We start from the raw sequence: 18,944 nt of genomic DNA, 5'->3' as shown, positions 1-18,944 counted from the left end.
GTATATTAAAGAGCAATAAATGAGAGATAAAATGATTAATAGTTTGGCTTTGGAGTTAGAGAATGAAAGAAGAATTTGTTTCTAAGAAGATAATTGATTGTAGTGTGATAAATTGAAAGACGCTTTTTTTTAAAATTTTTCTGTCTCAAACAAAAAAAGGTCGATAATAAGGAATCGTATATTTTGGGATCGAATTAAGTAGATATAAAATTTTTAACAAAAGAAGGAACTGTATTAATGACAAATTAGAATTACTAAATCAACTTTATGAAATTTTTATGTCAAAAAAACTAACAATAAAAAAAGAAGATAGAGTGGTATAGAAATTTAAATTAAAAAATATATTTTTTTTATTAACTTCTTTGTTCATGTCTTATAAACAGATATTCTTTCAGAGGATGTATTAATTACAACTTTACTACAATTATATATAGGATGTTTGGTGCTACTACGAGTTGAATTGTTTATTTAGTTTATGTTAGTTGATAATATTAAATATGAAAGACAAGTTGAGTAGATTAGTTATTATTAAGAAGAGTGATAATATTTGTCTTTTATGCAAATAAAATGTCAAAAGTAGTTGACACTTGTTTGTTAGTTGTGATTTGTGAATTTACTTGATAAATGTAATGTGCTTAGTCGTTTCACTTTAGTAGTATTTGAGTCATTCTAGGTATAATAAAAAAAATACTTTAAAAGTTGGATAATAGTATCTATGAAAAAGAAAAAATAGAAAAAATAGTTGATTGAGATTTTTTTTTATTAATTAAAATATTTATTTGGATAAATATAAAATAATATTCCAAAACAAACACCTATACTAGCAAAAATTATTGACAGGTCATTAAGAGCTATAAAAAGTGATGTGGTATTAATCTTTTTAATTATTGATAGTAATATCAAAGATAACTAAAGTTTATGTCTTTTAGGTTTTATTATTTCTTAGACTTCATTTGTATCTTTTTGTCCTTTTTGCTCCACCTTATCTTGTTGACACATACATTTTCTTAAATAATTAAAATGTCAAAATTTTTAACTATTCAATGTCTTTGTTTTATTAATAAAACATAAAAAGAATAAAGTATATACAAATAAATTTTAATACATTTTTATTCGTTATTTTAACTATTCTAAACTCTAAAATCTTAGTATTGACACGTACATTTTTTCAAACAGTCAAATGTCAAAATTCAATTACTATAATTGAAACATAAAATCTAAGATTGAAAAACTATTAATATAAATATTCAAGCATCACATTTTTGAAGTATATTAAAGAGAAAATGCAAGGAAACACCAAGTGGCTTTTAAGTTTTGTTTTTTTAGTATATTTTAGTAAATTTTTAGGGTTCTACTTTAATTTTTTTAAATTTTAGTTTTTAATCTTATTTTAGATTAATTTTATTTACATTTTCTCTTGTTTATATTCTTTTAGTTTATAAACTTTTGTTGAATTCTTGCCAGGGATAGTTGTAGATTTTATTATTTCTTGCAATTTATGAAGTTTATTGTTTATGCATTCTAAGTGTTTGATAAAATGCTTGACTTAGTTATGGAGTAGATTTTTACATTTTTGGTTTGGAGTTGAGAAATTGGGTGACCTTCAGTCATTAATATCTAAGTTGATTGATAATTTAGAGATATTAATTAATCTTATTTCTACTAAAGCTAATATTTTACTAATTCAATTAGTGAGTTGATTAGGACTTGTAGATTAAAGTTAATTAAGCCTAATTGACTTTTCTCAACTTGTAGATGTTGATGAATTGGGTTTGCTCTTTGTAATTATCATGTTGTGGTTAGTGATAAGGATAGTGATTCTTAACTCTCAACCCTTGCCAAGATCTTTTAGAACTTGAATTTACCTTCTTCTCTTCTTAATTAATTGCATTAATTGTTCTTAGTTTAATTTCTCTTGACACATAGATATTACATTGCCTCTTTCATGTCTTGCATTTTAATTTTTCGTCAATTGTGATCAAAATTACCGATTTCTCCATAGCCAATAATTGATCACTCTATTATGATTCCTAAGAAGAACTACCTGGGGTTAAACTTTTGGTTATTGTTTTGAATTTGTGACATCTTTCTAAACTAAACTTTGAAGGAGGTTGAATTCTGGTTTAGAGATGTAATGAATCTTGATCTTTAAACTTGTGAATTTTCTAAACTGGTGTTTAGCGCTTGTCAAATTTTTGGCGTCGTTGTCAGGGAATTGCAATATGTGGTTATTATTGGCTATTGTTAATATGTGAATAGTATGAATATCTTACTTTTTACTTGTTATCTTTTTTCTTTTTGATATTCTTTGTTTCTATTTGCTATTTTGCTATGAATTTTCATCCTTGCGGCTTTGAGTTTCATGGTAGTAAATATGTTGTAGGAATGAGTGACTTTAATGGTGGTTCACACTATGGACAGAAAATCACTTGAGGGAAGAGCAGCAGTTATATGGACAATCCACAGCATTAACCCCTCTGTGCTACTATGATCATACTCCACCCGAGAGTGTTTACCAATCCAACAAATATGGTAGTCTTTACTATGATTATGGACCTCAACTACTGTATTCCTATAACCACCATCCTCAATATTTTTCTTAATAACAATACGCCTAAATCCCATCCCACCACCACAATTACCTCAATGGGACCCAAATCCATATTCACCTTATCACTACCCTCTTATGAGCCTTATGAACAACCACCCCTTGAACCACAACCATTTTAGCATCCTTCCTTTTATAGTCCTCTTGAGATACTACCTCTCGTACACGATGACTTTCTCCAACATGACTAACATTTTTCCTCACAATCCTCCATAAAAAAGTTTTTAACCGTTGATCCAAGAACAAAATGAGCTTCAATCTATCTTCCAAGGGCAAGAGGAGCAACTAAATCACCTTAAGAAATTGATGGACTAGATTGCTGCAAGCATACCTATCTCTTCTCTCTTGTATTACTATTATACAAAAACTTGGAATCTCAAGTAAGAGAAGAAGAGTTGAGGGGTGAGTTGCAACAAGAGAAGTAGGATGAGTGACTTAAATTAGAAAGAGTGGTTGAGAGTTAAGAAGGAGTTAAGTAAGGAACAAACTTCATTATTGAAGATGCTTCCACACTGATTAATGACTTTATTGAGTTTGTTGAACCTTCTTCTGTTGGATGTGAAAGTGATATTGAGAAGGAATGTGCACAACCTCCAAGACACAATTTGAGCAATAAAGAAGTTGTAGAAGAAGTCGACAAACCAATAAGTAGAGGTTATTAAAAAAGAGTCAAAGGGAGTGGGAATCACATTGGCAAATCCTTTGGGAATCTCCCTAACTAAGTCACCATCTAATATAAAACTTCAATGGGTAAAGATCTCATCCTTTAACTTTTTTAGTCCACATTAATATTATTTTTTAGAAAATGGTGATCAACTTAGAACTGTTCTTAGAGTGCTAAGAGAGAAAAAATTGGATGTCCGGTAGCAATGTGAATTAAGGTTCACTAAGGGTAGAATATCAAGACTTGGAGTTCGAAGATAGTGTAAGGCTCAAAATAAGAAATTTTGAACAAGGATTTGGAGCTTAAAGGAGAATTCAAATTTTTTTGTCACTCGAATAAAAGCATGAAGATAAATAAGAAAGTGGGTGGACATACAAAGTTTGGGATTCTGGGATACAATGTGACATTCAACAAGTTAGAGGACTCTTCGTATTTCTTGAAATCCTTAAAAGCTTGTTGCCAGTAATCTGGGATCCTGGAGAATATATGAAGTCCACGCATTGGTGGTGATTGAATGATAAATTCAAATATAAGCCATCATGACAAGAACCACACCAACCGTCCAATAGACATTAAACAAAAGTGCTAGATACACTACAAAAAAGGTCTATGGTCACAGTGAGAAACCGTGACCATAGCTAGTGAAACGGGTTATCATAGGTCTATGGTCACAGTTTTCTATCGTGGCCTATTATGACGTGGCCATATATCTATAGTCATGGATTTTTTTTATCTATAATCATGGTTGCAGTGTTTAAATTCTGACTTTAGACCACATTTTTTTCTGTGACCATAGGTTGCTCCATGGTCTTGTGTAAAAACCGTGACCATAGGCTGATTTATTGTCACAGTTTTAGCGTGACTGGTTATGGTCACTGAAGAAAATCTCATGCCATAAGTTGTTCAACCTGTGATGTTGATGGTTTGATGAACCAGAAGGGATTATGAGAGAGAGAAAAATAAGTTATTCTCATTGTTGAAGAGAATGAAAAATTTTCTTAAAAATATCTGTTGAGTTATTACACTTTATATACTATGTACTCCTTATGTACTCCCACTAAAAAAATTATAACAAATAAGCCTACATCTACTATTGATAAAAAAATAATTTAGGTAACACCCTCCTGAAAGCTAGAATTGTATAAATCTAACAATCCTAACTTGGAAACATTAATGAAAAATGGACCCAGTGGTAGATCTTTGGTAAGAAAATCAGCAAGTTAGTCTTTGAAACGAATTGGGCATCAGATGAATGAGATCAGATAAATACTTTTCATGAACAATGTGGCAGTCTACTTTAATGTTTTTTGTTCTTTCATAAAATATGGATTATTGGCAATGTGAATGGCTAACTGATTGTCACTAAATAAAGCGATAGACTTTTGAAGCAGCAAACCAATGAAATCCATTAAGAAAGATAATCAACTAGCTTCACAAGTGGCAACAGCAAGAGACCTATATTCAGCTTCTACAGAGGACTTGGCAACTGTGATTTGCTTCTTACTCTTTCAGCTAACGAGAGAGTTCCTAAGCATGAAACAATAACCAGAAATAGAACGACGAGTATTGGCATAGGTAGCCCAGTCAGCATCGGCAAATCCGGTGAGATGCAGATTAGAAGTAGAGGAGAAGAATATACTAGTTACAGGTCTGCCCTTTAAATATCAGAGTACGCGAAAAGCAGCTTGTAGGTGAGAAATGGTTGTACAGTCCAAAAACTGACTCAAACGTCCCACAACATAAGAGATATCGGGTCTAGTGTTTGTGAGGTAAAGGAGTCGGCTGATGAGCTGTCTGTAAGTAGTGTTGTCCATTAAAATGGTACCAAATTTCTTCGAGAGTTTCTGACTATAATTGAAAGGAGTGGAAAGAGGCTTGCAATCTAGATAACCAAAATCCTTGAGAAGGTCCTTATGTAATGGGTGCAATGGTGTGTGAGAAAATTGGTGAGTGTATTGAACTTGACAAATGTCATTTGAATCTGTGAGTGTGGTAGGTGTGGGTGATTGCAAATGATGTGTGGATGGTGTATCATATTGAAAAAGATCAATGCATTGTGGAGTACAAGTGGGTACCGCATGAATGTCAGTGCTAGTGGAATGTGAAAATGGAAAATGAGTTTCATAGAAAATTACATTTCTAGATATGAAAATTTCCTTTGATTTTAAATTAATAAGTCAAAAACCCTTTGTTCCTAATTTAAAACTGAGAAAAGTTATTTTCCTGGCTCTTGGGTCTAATTTTGTTCTTGAATTTGTTAATGTGGAGGCATATGCAAGAGAACCAAATACTCTTAAATATGAAAGGTCAGGTAAATTACCATACAAAAGCTTATAAGGACTAGCATTATCCAGTTTAGTGCTGGGCAGCCTATTAATTAGGTGAATAGCATGAGCAACTGCGTATTGCCAAAAACAATGTGAAATTCCTGATTAAAATAACAGTGCTCTAGCAACACCTAAAATGTGCTGGTGTTTTCGCTGTACAATCCCATTTTGCTCTGGTGTTTCTACACAAAAGGTTTGGTGTAAAATGCCAGTTGATGCAAAAAATGATTTTAGAGTGAATTCTGACCCATTATTAGTCCTTATACACTTAACTTGTTTTGTACTCTGACAAAATTCACAAAATTAATAACCAATTGTGATGCCTCAGATTTGGTTTTCATAAAAAAAAATCCAAGTGAAGCTGCTTTTGCCATCCACCACCAGTCAAAAAATACCTATGTCCTTCATTAGAAGGGACAGAAATAGGACCCTAGATATCCATATGAACTAAGTCAAAACAGTATTTTATTTCAGTGGTACTAAGATCAAAAGATAATTTTTTTTGTTTTGCAAAATGATATGAGTCACAAGAAAGTTTTGAAGCAATACAATCTATAAAAGGATAATGCTTCTTCAGTAAAATTAATTTATGTATGGGTATGTGTCATAATCTAAGATACCAAATGTTGTTGTGCTCACTGTGTGAAGGTGTTGTAGGATGAGTAGTAATCGTAGTTGCCGCCAATGAAGCTTGCTTTGTTGGAGGAGGGAGAAAGTGAGAGAATTTTGGTTCTCTACTCATTGTATATAACCCTTTTATATATTTAGCAATGCCAATAATCTTTGATGTGGATCAATCTTGTTTCTCACAACACTTATCATTGATTAACAGTTGACAATATAAGTTTGAGGTTAATTTTGACACAAAGATCAGTTTAAAACAAGGTTCTGAAAACTGAACCGGTCATCGAACTGTTCTAGTTACTGGTTCACTGGTTCATAGATTCAACCGGTTCGACCATAGTTGAACCGAAAAACTGTTTTATAATAAAATAATAAATAAATATAAATAAACACATTAAATTTGATTAAATTGGAGAATTTTTTGAAGAAATTCGCTACTTCACAATGTTTGTTTATTTTTTTTATTTTTTTCATGGAAGCGATAGGTAAACCAAAATGGCAACCATCTGTACACTGTTCTAGTGTTAATATCTGTGTTTCAGTTATTGTAATACCTTGGCTGGGAGAAATTATAATGGCTCATTGCTCCACATCTAACATGGATACTAGTGCAAGTGCACCTCAAATAAGTTCATGGTATGTAGATGAATCTTATGAAGAGCTCAAGAAGGAAATTCACATTGTGAGAATATTAGATGAGACCTTCACTTGTCTATATTGCCCTAAGAGAAAAACAGGGATATCCGTAGAGCAAACTCCTTCAACATGCTTCTGAGGTTTGTCATAGTAGTGTAATAAAAAGAAATGTAAGAGAGAAGGCTAATCATATGGGTCTAGCAAAATATTTAGAAAAAGATCTTGCATGTTTCGATGGCCCCTCAAAACCTGTACATAAAGGTGTTCAATCCTGTTATGTTGAAGTTATTTATTCTTTACTAAGTTTTTCTGCAGAAAATTGTCCAATTCATGAACATGTTTAATGGCATAATAAATATGTATATGGAAACAGAAAAACAAACAATTCCATTTCAAATTTATCTTGTAGAATCTTTGTAAGAGGAATCAAGAAATTCTCCAAAAATCAGTTCAGTTTCAGTAATCAATAAACAAAAATTATTAACCAAATTTCACAATTCAGTTTAGTTGGATCAGTTGAATCAGTTCACAGTTTCACACTACACAGTTCAAAGAAAAATAAAATAGGGAGACAGGGTTCACAGTTTCAGAGTTCACAGAGCTTCACAAAATCAAAGAACTACTCAATCAAACTCATCATGGAGATAGAGACATGCAACAGTTATTCAATCAAACAATCATAACTAAAAAAATTACCTGGAACTCTGGAAGCTCGAAGGCACCTTCAAGGCTTCAACAGAACATGCAATAGTGAGAGTGGGAGACAGCGACGCCTAGTGACCAAGCAGTGGTGGAGCACCTTCGAAGAGACGACAGCTGCTGCGCAATGGAGGTGGCTGTTCCAATGAACGACGGCTGCTACGCGACGGAGGCGACTGGTCGAATGAATGACGGCTGCTGCGCGATTAGGTGGCTGTTCGAAGGATCGACGGCAGTGGCTCGATGCGGTGGCTCGACGGAGGTGATGGGCGACCGGACGACGAGCTCGATGAGAACCCGTGTGAAAGTCAGAGAGGCGTTCTCAGTTCGATGAGAAGGAGGGGGATTCACTCACTCATTCAGGATCTAATTAGGGATTTGGTTACTGATTTAGGATTCCAGAGGCTGAAACGGCAACGTTTTGCTGCCCAGCCAAAAAATCGATCAAATCACGGTTCGGTTCGACCGACCGGTTTACCAGTTCAATTTCGGTTTTCAGATTTTGTGGTTTTCCTATTTACCCGAATCGCTTTTCTGTTCGGTTCATAGTTCAACCGGTTTAAAGTTCAACCGGTTCAATCGACCGGTCTGAACCAATTTTCAGAACCTTGGTTTAAAATCAAAAGAAGGAATGTATAAAACATTGTTGAGAAAAAATTTAGAGAATGTGATTGTGCCAGTGATGGTGCTAACAGTTTTGGTCCCATTAGGCAATATCACATTGATTGGAGCAATATTTTGAAAGCTTACTGATGCCAGGGCATATTGGCTAGTTTTACTAGCCATTTTTTGTATGTTTTAGGTTGGTTTCATGCATTTTCTTAGGCAATAAGTAAGTATTTGGATGAGAATTGTATGCATGGCTTGATTCAATCAAACATTGTTAAATATGTGCATTTTTATGAGATTTATGCAAGAATTGTTTGATGTTATGAATGATGCAAAATCTTGTGATTTAGCAAGGCTTTGATGCATGTGTTTGGTTGATGATATGTGAAGCAAAGAGCCCTCGAGCAAGGAGGAAGTCACCAAGGGTGTTGCCAACTCTAGAAGGGCATTGCCAACGCCAATGTGTGAAGCAATGAAGTGAGGAAGCCCTGGATGATAAGAGGCAGAGTGCACGTTGCCAACTTGGGGGAAGGAAGGCGTGTTTGCCAGCAACGCCAGCAAGCTTGGCAACATTGCCAGCGTGAAAAAGAGGAAGGCGTGTTTACCAGCAACGCCAGCAAGCTCCAGCCCTGGAAGGAGGCATGCACGTTGCCAACTTGGGAAGCAAGGTTAGCAACGCCACTTTTGGGTTTCTTGGCAGCCTGACCTTGTCTTCTTCAAACAAGGATAACTCGAGCTACAAAGCTCCAATTGAGGTGATTCCAGTGGCATTGGAAAGTAGGGATCAAGAGTTTTTCAAGCATATATAGTACTACTTGGTGGACACTAAATTTGAGGGAGAAACTCGGCCCGAAAGTGCATAGATGAACATGGTATCAACCTGCAGTAAGGCCAGCTAACCTCTTCATCTTCCATGGAGTATATCTTGAGCTCTAGAGCTTTAAATAATGAAGTCTCAATAGAATTGGAAAGTAGACATTCATAGCTTTTCAACAATATATCATAGGATGGGTTTGACATACTTTTGGAGCTTCAAAAGCTGGCTTCATTTGGAGCCTCAGAAATGAGCACGTTGCCGACGTGGGTTCTATAGGCGTGTTCAATGGCAACGTGGGAAGCAATGTTTGGAACTAGGAAAGAGCATCGAGCACGTTGCCAACTCAAGAAAACATTGGCGTGTTTGGCAACAACGCTAGGAAGCTTTGGATGGTGAAGAATGGAGGTAGCATGTTGGCAACTTGGAAATACAAGGGAGTGTTTGCCAAAAACGCTGGTGAGCTTGGCAGCCTGACCTTACCTCCTTCAATGGAGTATATCTTGAGCTACAAAACTCCAAATGAAGTGATTTTAACGGCGTTGGAAAGTAGACATCTAGAGCTTTCCAACTATATATCATAGTATGGGTTTGACATTCGTTTAAAGCTTCAAAATCGGGTTTCATTTAGATCTTCAGAATCCGAAGGCGTTGGCAACTTGGAAATACAAAGGCGTGTTTGCCAAAAACGCCTGCGATTTTAGCAGCCTGACCATGTCCCCTTCAATGGAGCATAACATGAGCTACAGAAATCTAATTGAGGTGCTTTCAGTTGCGTTGAAAAGCTGACATTCAGAGCTTTCCAACGATGGATAATAGTCTATAGTGAAGCATGAAATTGAAGCTCAAATCATGGTTATCTTTAAGCCCCAAGAACAAGAGCAAAGACTTGGACCTCCAGGGAACTAACACACACGTTGCTAACTTCGGCTTGTGAAGGCGTTATTGCCACTAACGCCCAAGTGACCACTGGAGCTTGGTTTTGGTTCAATTAAATTACTTCAAGGTCCATCCAACCTCAAACAAGCAAAGCCCATAAATCTCAACCAATCAAGGCCACAAGAATGATCTAGAATAGTGAATTTTCATTTTAATTCTAATTTGCTTTTAATTTCATTTCAATTTGCAATTTAGGAAAGCCTATATAAAGGCGTTAGCTTCACAGAATTAAAAGGTTGGATTGGGAGGACGGGAGGAGATCACACACACACACTTCATTGGCACACTCTACTGGGAGTGGGTCTTCGGACCCCTCCTCTCATACACTCTTCTTCCCTTTCTCTTCTCCTCTTCCTTGGTAGTAGTAGTTTAGTTTAATTTGTAATTTTCATTTATGAATTCTTGAATTTTAAATTTCTATTTTGAATTCTCACTCTTTATTTTCATGCATTTTAATTTCATGCAATTTAGTTTTCATTTGAGAGCAATGACCACTTAATTCCCTTTGCATTTGGGAAAGGAGCTCTGTTTCAATTTTGATTGAATTGATGTTTATTTCTCCTTCTCTTCCTCATTCTATCTTCATACTTGGATATCTATTAGAATCCTTGCAAGAGAGTTTTGTTCTTCAAAGATCTTTGGATCTATTAGAATCCTATTGTGAACCTTGAGAGAGGGATCATAGGATTCAGTTTGAGCTCTCTTGGCATAATGAAGTTGATTCTTGATTTAGAGTTGGTACGTGACATATAACCACTCTAATATTGGGGTCTTTGGATTTATGTAGTATGAGATTAGAAATCATGTTTGTTTATCTAAGAGAGAGTCTTTGGGCTTCAAAGATTCAATCACCACCGAGAGGGGGATTGAGTTTACTTGAATTTCATGTGAGCCTCGAGAGAGGGATCATGGAATTCAGTTTGAGGCTCTTCTCTCATAATCCTCCTCATCAACACACTCTTAGTTGGTACGTGACATATAACCTCTTTGAGTTGAGGTCTTGAGGGTTGTGTGGCTTTTGGATTAGAAATTGAACTTCACCTCTTCTCATGAGCAATTAGATCAAGAGATTGGCAATTGATTATGTGAAGAGAAATAAAATCACCAAGAGATTGGGGTTTAATTACTCATAATCCGCCATGGATCTACCTTACATGATTGAGAAGGAGTGAGACCCATTAATTCATGAGGAATCAACATCTCTAATCTCTTATGCTTTCCATCTTTACTTTCCGTCATTTACTTTCTAGCAATTTACTTTCATGCACTTTACTTTCTTGTACTTTTCTATTCCTGGCAATTTATTTTTCTAGCACTTTACTTTTACGTCATTTACTTTCTTTGCACTTTATTGCTTTCTTTTAATTTCTAGCCATTTACATTTATTGTTTGCTCATCACTCAAACTTGATTGTCTAACTAGAATAATCAATTTACTATTGATTGCTTAATCCTTTAATCCTCGTGGGATCGACCTCACTCTAAGTGAGTTTTATTACTTGATGCGACCCGGTATACTTGCCGGTAGTAAATACGTGAGAAATTTAATTAATTTTTCGCGTATCAATTTTTTGGCGCCGTTGCCGGGGATTAATTGTGATTAACAATCTACCGGTGGTTGATTACCTAGATTAGACACTTTTTCTTTCTCTTTGTTTTAGTCATTTCTTTGCTTTTAATACTTTCTTTTATTTTCTCCAACTGTTTGTGTTAATGCCTCACTAAAAAAAACTCTTACTCTGACAATTTATTTCTTTTGGTGATTGTGTTATTAACATACAACAGTTTCCTTTGCTTAGTTTCATTACAAATAAATTGGCATATGATTGCATTCTAAGTTTGGCGTTCCTATGCAACAAAATTTGTTTCCAATCTTTACTGGATACTTGCATCAATTCCAAGTGAAAGTGTCACACTAAGTTTAGTGTGCCACTTATCTTTCATGTAATGTATCATACACACCCCAACTGTTTTGCAATTACAATGTCTCTGTTTCTTGTGCCTTCATTGTTAATTTTTTATTTCGCTTGCTTAAACACATGTACTACTAACACTTCATTATTCTAAGACATTCATGAACCATCATAAACCCCATCACCGCTGTTGTATTTGTTGCTTGAGGACAAGCAATTATTCTAAGTTTGGTGTGGGAAGGAAAATAATAGGAGGAAAATGACAACAACAATGAAGATGAACTACAAGGTGGTAAAGCTCTTTTTCCTCTTAATTGTTCCCAGTACATTCAATTGCATGATTGTCTTCTATTTTTGTATGCATGTGTGATTATTCCTTGTGAATAAGCATAATTTAATATTTGATCTGTAACATGTTGTTATGATATCATGATTATCATCTTGAATTTTACTTGCACCCAATATCTCTAAGAATGCAACAAAGAAATCATTCTTTTGAAAGGAAAATATTGAAGAATTTTATAAATCTTGGGGCAAGCAAAAGATTAAGAGGAGTGGAGGTTCTGATTTTATGATTGTGTATTGAGGTTGCATGTTTGTGAAAACTTGCATGGGAGCTCATAGACAGGAAATGAAGTTTAGAGAAGTATTATGAAATGTCTCAAACATCTATTGATTCAAGAAGCAGTAACAAAAGAAAACAAAAGAAAAAGAAAAACAAAGGACAAGCCCAAGGCTCTGAGCATCAATTACTAAGAAGAAAAAAGAAAGAAACAAGAACTCAAAGAGTTATTGTCCTAGTTAAATGCTTGTGGTGGATTTGTGTCAAAGAGAGAGGCTTGAGCAAGTAAATCCTAAGGGGTGCTTCAACACCTAATACCTTAGACCAACTGGTTTGGGCGTATTGATTGAAAGCTTATCTAAAAAGCCGCTTTGAGACGTGACACTTAGAGTCGAGGTCAAAATCCAAAGAGAAAAATGCTAGAAAATAAGTGTTGCTTCAAGGTGATTATCTATAAAGAGACTTCCATAATATCATTTGAATGAAAGTCCTAAGATCTAAGACTTCTAAAATGTAAGGACTAATGAGCACTGGAATCCTTGTATAAGCATATAAATTGGAGTTCACCCACTATCACTTAATCACTTCACCCACTAAGGCATCATGAGCAATTCTTCAATATATTCCAATTAAGAGAATTCTTTATGCATAGTTCTTTTCTTGCTTGGGGACAAGCAAGATTTAAGTTTGGTGTTGTGATGCCAGGGCATATTGGCTAGTTTTACTAGCCATTTTTTGTATGTTTTAGGTTGGTTTCATGCATTTTCTTAGGTAATAAGTAAGTATTTGGATGAGAATTGTATGCATGCCTTGATTCAATCAAACATTGTTAAATATGTGCATTTTCATGAGATTTATACAAGAATTGTTTGATGTTATTAATGATGCAAAATCTTGTGATTTAGCAAGGCTTTGATGCATGTGTTTGGTTGATGATAGGTGAAGCAAAGAGCCCTGGAGCAAGGAGGAAGTCACCAAGGGTGTTGCCAACTCTAGAAGGGCGTTGCCAACGCCAATGTGTGAAGTAATGAAGTAAGGAAGCCCTGGATGATAAGAGGCAGAGTGCACGTTGCCAACTTGGGGGAAGGAAGGCGTGTTTGACAGCAACGCCAGCAAGCTTGGCAGCCTTGGAAGGCAATCCACGTTGCCAACGTGAGGAAGAGGAAGGCGTGTTTACCAGCAACGCCAGCAAGCTCCAGCCCTGGAAGGAGGCATGCACGTTGCCAACTTGGGAAGTAAGGTTAGCAATGCCACTTTTGGGTTTATTGGCAGCCTGACCTTGTCTTCTTCAAACAAGAATAACTCGAGCTACAAAGCTCCAATTGAGGTGATTCTAGTGGCATTGGAAAGTAGGGATCAAGAGCTTTTCAAGCATATATGGTACTACATGGTGGACACTAAATTTGAGGGAGAAACTTGGCCCGAAAGTGCATAGATGAATATGGTATCAACCTGCAGTAAGGCCAGCTAACCTCTTCATCTTCCATGGAGTATATCTTGAGCTCTAGAGCTTTAAATGATGAAGTCTCAACGGAATTGGAAAGTAGACATTCATAGCTTTTCAACAATATATCATAGGATGGGTTTGACATACTTTTGGAGCTTCAAAAGCTGGCTTCATTTGGAGCCTCAGAAATGAGCACGTTGCCAACGTGGGTTCTATAGGCGTGTTCAATGGCAACGTGGGAAGCAATGTTTGGAGCTAGGAAAGAGCATCGAGTACGTTTCCAACTCAAGAAAGCATTGGCGTGTTTGGCAACAATGCTAGGAAGCTTTGGATGGTGAAGAATAGAGGTAGCACGTTGGCAACTTGGAAATACAAGGGAGTGTTTGCCAAAAACGCTGGTGAGCTTGGCAGCCTGACCTTACCTCCTTCAATGGAGTATATCTTGAGCTACAAAGCTCCAAATGAAGTGATTTTAACGGCGTTGGAAAGTAGACATCTAGAGATTTTCAACCATATATCATAGTATGGGTTTGACATTCTTTTAAAGCTTCAAAATCGGGTTTCATTTAGAGCTTCAGAATCTGAAGGCGTTGGCAACTTGGAAATACAAAGGCGTGTTTGCCAAAAACGCCTGCAATTTTAGCAGCCTGACCATGTCCCCTTCAATGGAGCATAACTTGAGCTACAAAAATCCAATTGAGGTGCTTCTAGTTGCGTTGGAAAGCTAACATTTAGAGCTTTCCATCGATATATAATATTCTATAGTGAAGCATGAAATTGAAGCTCAAATCATGGTTATCGTTAATCCCCAAGAACAAGAGCAAAGACTTGGACCTCCAGGGAACTAACACACACGTTGCTAACTTGGGCTTGTGAAGGCGTTATTACCACTAACGCCCAAGTGACCACTGGAGCTTGGTTTTGGTTCAATTAAATTACTTCAAGGTCCATCCAACCTCAAGCAAGCAAAGCCCATAAATCTCAACCAATCAAGGCCACAAGAATGATCTAGAATAGTGAATTTTTATTTTGATTGTAATTTGCTTTTAATTTCATTTCAATTTGCAATTTAGGAAAGCCTATATAAAGGCATCAGCTTCACAGAATTAAAAGGTTGGATTGGGAGGACGGGAGGAGATCACACACACACACTTCATTGGCACACTCCACTGGGAGTGGGTCTTCGGACCCCTCCTCTCATACACTCTTCTTCCCTTTCTCTTCTCATCTTCCTTAGTAGTAGTAGTTTAGTTTAATTTATAATTTTTATTTATGAATTCTTGAATTTTAAATTTCTATTTTGAATTCTCACTCTTTATTTTCATGCATTTTAATTTCATGCAATTTAGTTTTCATTTGAGAGCAATGACCACTTAATTCCCTTTGCATTTGGAAAAGGAGTTCTGTTTCAATTTTGATTGAATTGATGTTTATTTCTCCTTCTCTTCCTCATTCTATCTTCATACTTGGATATCTATTAGAATTCTTGCAAGAGAGTTTTGTTCTTCAAAGATCTTTGGATCTATTAGAATCCTATGGTGAACCTTGAGAGGGGGATCATAGGATTCAGTTTGAGCTCTCTTGGCATAATGAAGTTGATTCTTGATTTAGAGTTGGTACGTGACATATAACAACTCTAATATTGGGGTCTTTGGATTTATGTAGTATGAGATTAGAAATCATGTTTGTTTATCTAAGAGAGAGTCTTTGGGCTTCAAAGATTCAATCACCACCGAGAGGGGGATTGAGTTTACTTGAATTTCATGTGAGCCTCGAGAGAGGGATCATGGAATTTAGTTTGAGGCTCTTCTCTCATAATCCTCCTCATCAACACACTCTTAGTTGGTACGTGACATATAACCTCTTTGAGTTGAGGTCTTGAGGGTTGTGTGGCTTTTAGATTAGAAATTGAACTTCACCTCTTCTCATGAGCAATTAGATCAAGAGATTGGCAATTGATTATGTGAAGAGAAATTAAATCACCAAGAGATTGGGGTTTAATTACTCATAATCCGCCATGGATCTACCTTACATGATTGAGAAGGAGTGAGACCCATTAATTCATGAGGAATCAACATCTCTAATCCCTTATGCTTTCCATCTTTACTTTCCGTCATTTACTTTCTAGCAATTTACTTTCATGCACTTTACTTTCTTGTACTTTTCTATTCCTGGTAATTTATTTTTCCAGCACTTTACTTTTACGTCATTTACTTTCCTTGCAATTTATTGCTTTCTTTTAATTTCTAGCCATTTACATTTATTGTTTGCTCATCACTCAAACTTGATTGTCTAACTAGAATAATCAATTTACTATTGATTGCTTAATCCTTTAATCCTCGTGGGATCGACCTCACTCTAAGTGAGTTTTATTACTTGATGTGACACGGTATACTTGCCAGTGTTCTCTTAAAGACAATTGAGTTGGAATTACTTGTTACTGAGTATATCATCATGCCCCTCAATGATCACGTGATTGATGGTGGTATTATGTTGCTACCGTATAGAAATGGGAGGAGTACCCATACTTCTTATAGTACACATCTTCTGTCTGGCCTTACTTGTTACAATTAGAGTATGCCAATGTAGCTCCAAGACCTCTACTAGCTAGAGTTTCTCTAGGAGGAAGAAAATATGGGTTTGATTAATATTGAATCGGACTTGTGGTGTTCTTCAAAATTTGAGATTGAAGATTTGTGAGTTGATGGAGGATCTGTTACCATATAAATAAGGATTCAGATCTTCTTACTTCCAACTCATTGATCGGAACAGCTATGTTCACTAAGAAAGAATCTTCGAAGTAGCCTCTCATCAAACTCTATTGAATGAGTTTGAAGGAAGAGATAAGAAATGGGGAAAGAAAATGTTGAAAGAAAAATTAGGAGAAAAAAGAAAATGGCAAAATTGGCCAGAATTGGATCTTAATTCACAATTTTTTTTTAATTTGATTCACAGCTTTGTTGCTCTCCACGCTTACATGAAGAAAATTTCATGCTCTAAACTGTTCAAACTGTGATGTTGATAGTTTGATGAATCAGAAGGGATTATGATAAGGAAAAAAATAATTTATTCTCATTGTTGAAGAGAATGAAAAATCTCCTTAAAAATATCTGTTGAGTTATTACACTTTATATACTATGTACTCTTTATGTACTCTCATTAAAAAAGAATTATAACAAATAAACCTATATCTACTATTGATAAAAAAATAATCTAGGTAACAGTCACTCTTTTAAAAAACTGTGACTATAGCCTTATCTATGGTCACGGTTTTAATATAATCATAGTTTATCTATGGTCATCCAATTTTAAAATCGTTACCATAGCTTACTCTATTTTTTAATATTTATTTTTTTAAAAGCATAATCACATTTCAAAATGATGATAATCACAAAATAAATCTAAAAAAAATTCAAAAAATTTAAATCATAAAATTTACATTATAAACTAGATGTATTTTTATTTCATGGTAGAATGCATTGAAACAAATCAACTATCTCTCTTTTTGGTTCCAGTGATTAGAAGGTAAACACCTTCTGCTGCCAACCAAATATTGTTAGCATTCTTCTCACCAACACCACAAACCTAATCAAATAAAGTAAATCATAATTATGATCATAATCCAATTCCAACACTTTAAAACTATGTTAAATTGGACATTAAAGAAATGGTCCATTAACATGTTGTGTTTGTGGAAATTCAATCATAAAAATGTGACTTTCTATCGAAATTGGGGTACAAAATTAGAAATTAGAGGAATGGTCTATTATACTCCTAATGGAATTATTTTATCTAGCCCGACAATTACTAATTAAGAAATTGGGCCTAATTGGACTCTTGAATCTCATTATCATAATATAACATTTCCTGTACTTCACAAGTCAAAGCTAAACTTAATAAAGAGCAAAACTTATACCAAAAACAAAGAGCACAACATTTTCATGTCCCAACAAAAAAAAAAAGATTTGGATCCTCTAAAGTTTGAATTTCACTTTAAAAAGTACAGTGTGATCTCTCACCATTTATTTTATAGGTGGGACCAAAAATAAATATGAAAGAGAAACTATTAAAGGATAGAAGCTGACACTTTACTCTTTAAAGTAAAATTTAAACTTTAGAGGATCCAAATAAAAAAAAAGGCATAACATTTTGTTGTTGAACTAAATATACAAGTCCCAGGAGCTTGACATTTAAATTAACGAGTATATAGTCAAATTAGTCTATAAAAGATTACTCATTTTTCAAATTGATTCTCGAAAGATTTTTTTAATTAAATTCACGTTTAATATTTTAAATTAGTTTTGTTAGTCCTTTCGTCACTTTTTTTGTTGATAATATTAAGATTTACTAATGTAACATATTAAGTGACATCTCAACATACATACATTTAAGAGTCTTAATTGACTATTAACATAATTAGTTTATAAAATTAGATCAAATTAAAATCTAATTGAGGAGAGAACTTGAGGCATTGAAATCCCTTAATTTGGAGTTGATCTGATCTAATTTCATAAACTAATCATGTTAATAGTCAATTAAGACTTCTAGGTGAATGTTGGAGTGTTACTTTACATGTTACATTAGCAAATTTTGACACTATTAACAAACAAAGTGACGAAAAGACTAACATGATTAATTTAAAATCTTTAACAGATGAATTTGATTAAAAAAAATTTTCGAAAACCAATTTAAAGAATGAGTAATCTTTTAGGGATTAATTTAACCATTTACTCTTTAAATTAACTTTTCATTTAACCCGCATATTGATTTGTTGACAAAATAGTCCCTTAAAAATTTTTAACATAAGATGAGAAGACACTACATCCAACTTAAAACCTTAAAATAGTAAATTAATGTATCTCTCATCTTATAAACTCCTCACTCTTCCTTACTTTCTTTGATGTGGGACTAACTTCATACACTTCTCACACTTGCAATACTAACAATAAAAACTATATTTGAATCAAAATTCTAATTTTAATAGTTCATTCAAATGCTAAGTAAATAAGAAACTACTAATGTATAAAAGGATAGGTAGGTTTTCCTAAAGTACTTTCATCAGTTTATGTTCGCTAATCCAAAATTGAAGAGGATCTAATCTAT

Source organism: Arachis ipaensis, chromosome B5, assembly GCF_059453495.1.
Source record: "Arachis ipaensis isolate K30076 ecotype BB chromosome B5, ASM5945349v1, whole genome shotgun sequence".
In the NCBI taxonomy this organism is placed as follows: domain Eukaryota; kingdom Viridiplantae; phylum Streptophyta; class Magnoliopsida; order Fabales; family Fabaceae; genus Arachis; species Arachis ipaensis.
This window is presented reverse-complemented; position numbering follows the sequence as displayed.